This window comes from Octodon degus, unplaced genomic scaffold, assembly GCF_000260255.1.
Source record: "Octodon degus isolate 3935 unplaced genomic scaffold, OctDeg1.0 scaffold00048, whole genome shotgun sequence".
NCBI lineage: Eukaryota > Metazoa > Chordata > Mammalia > Rodentia > Octodontidae > Octodon > Octodon degus.
In genome coordinates, this window is record NW_004524624.1 from 8,293,220 (window position 1) to 8,295,394 (window position 2,175).

Sequence of the window (2,175 nt, forward strand, 5' to 3'; positions counted from 1 at the left end):
GAAAAGCACTGCGAAGAAAAACGGTAAACTGAAGGAAGGAGTCCTCAGACTGTATGGGAAACTGATTCCAGAAGCCCAGGGACGCTCAAACCTAAGGTGGCTTGGCCCTTTGTGACAAATGGCATCATATTTGGTTGCACCCTATGCACATCCTCCCATACTTTAAGCCAGTGCTACATTATTTATAATATCTAACATAATGTAAATGCAACGTTAATAGTTGTCATAGTGTATTGTTGTGGGCATAGTGACTATAAAAAATTCTACACAGTTAGTGCAAATACAACTTTTAAAAACTATTTTCAATCCAAGTGATCACATCTTTCAATGCAGAACCACAGACAGAGGGATGATTAAATGTTGAAATGGTTTAGAGTGCAGTAGTTTCTGAAATACAGAATGTAAAAAACCTACATGCATTTCGAAGGAAGCCTAAGAATCAATGCAAGGCAATATCTGCAGAATGATAACTCTAAATTTTCAGGAATAAATAAAAGTCACAAGTCAGAGACACCAAAGTGTCAGAAGATAAAACACATTATTTTCTTTCTCCCACAAAAGAAAATTTTAAAGCTGGGCACAGTGATGCACTCCTGTAATCTCAGCACTTCAGGAAGCTGAGCAAGGAGGACCACCATGTGAGCTGTGCCTGTGCAAATCAGGGAGATCCTGTCTGAAAATTTAAGTGAAAAGTCATGAAAGGGCAAGGGATATAGCTCATGGTAGAACACCCTGCCTAGGTTTAATCTTCAGTACAAAAGGAAGAAAAGGAAGGGAGGGAGTGAGAGAGGGAGGGAGGGGAAAGGGGGAAGGGAAAGAGAGAAGGGAAGAGAAGGGAAGGGAGTAGGGGGAGAGGAAAAGAAAAGAAATTAAGCTTACCCTTCTCAATTATTAGTGTCAAAAATATCTCTAAAATGATTGTAAGCAATACTTGCCAACCTAGAATTCTATATTCCAGAAAAACATCACTTAAGTCCAACGACCAAAGTAAGATCTCTTCAGATGAATACTGAGCTTGCTACTAACAAAGAATGACTAAAAGAACACCGGAGTATTTATTTCATCAAGAAAGAAAGAAAGAAATTGAACAAGAAGGGAAGAATGCTGTAAATAAATGGTCTGCAGAGGAAGGAAAAAGGTGGAAATGTGGACCAAATAACAACCATTGCTAGTATAAAATGGTGGATTTGAGGATGCTAATATTAAGCTATAAATATTGGAACAACAAAGAATTTAAAGGAAGAAAATAGGAGAGTTAGTGTTAAAGTGCTCCAAAGGGTAACAATGTCCCTGAGACATGTAAGGGGTAGAGAGCTGTCCGTAGACCATGGCTTGGGGTTCTGACCTCCCTAAAGACAGCATGTGTCCCACCCAGTGTCAGCATGGACTAAGATTTCTAATTCCAACTCCTCTGGTATTACATGGTAAGATCCTGCACTTTCAAATTCCTTGTCCTTTTTTCATTGAAATTTTAAAAGTGGTGGTGGCAGATACAGAAAGAAAAGGGCAGAAAAAAAGGGGCAAAAAATAAAGAAAAAAGGCAGTATAGCATGCTGTCTGTGTAGATACAAAATAATAGAAAATAGAGTCCCAGGTTTCTCTGTACGCTTTTAGTATAGATGGTGGCAGTGTTTCCTTCCTCTGAACTAGAAAAATCTGAGAAAAGAAGAAAATAACTAGTTGGAGGGTAGTTCTGCGTAGTAGATGTGCCTGAGATATCCAAAAGAACATATCCTGCGAGAATTAGAAACCCTTTTTTTTTTAAATTTTTTTTTTATGTGAGATGGTTGATCTGGAGCCTGCAGGGAGCAAGCTGGCCCAGAAGTCACCAAATCCACAATTTTTTCTGCCTCTAACTCTTACATGTCTAAAGACGAGGAACCCAAGACACACCTTTGTAAGAGGGTGAGAATTAGAAACTCTTAACCCGCAATTTAAAGGAAATTCCCATGCTACCAAGAGAGTTTGGAGACACCCACATAAAGGAATCACCAGATTATAACTTTCTGTCTGAAATTATGACCAGTAGCCCAGAAAAATTAGGCCCTCTAATGAAAATATGAAGAACGTGTGATTGAATTCGGGAGGTTGGTAGGACAAAAACTGCAGAGCTAGGGGAAGATACTAACAGAAAATAAAGAAGACCAATGACTGGAACACGCTGTGAGAAATGCT

At 39.0% G+C, this 2,175-nt stretch overlaps 1 non-coding gene across 1 annotated transcript; it reads right to left on the bottom strand.

Annotated features, from left to right (window-relative positions):
• Positions 1-1,774: 1,774 nt before the first annotated feature.
• LOC111817100 lies at positions 1,775-1,906 on the bottom strand. The gene has a single exon (XR_002821370.1). It is a non-coding gene; the product is annotated as a small nucleolar RNA SNORA38 (small nucleolar RNA).
• Between the last annotated feature and the right edge of the window lie 269 nt (positions 1,907-2,175).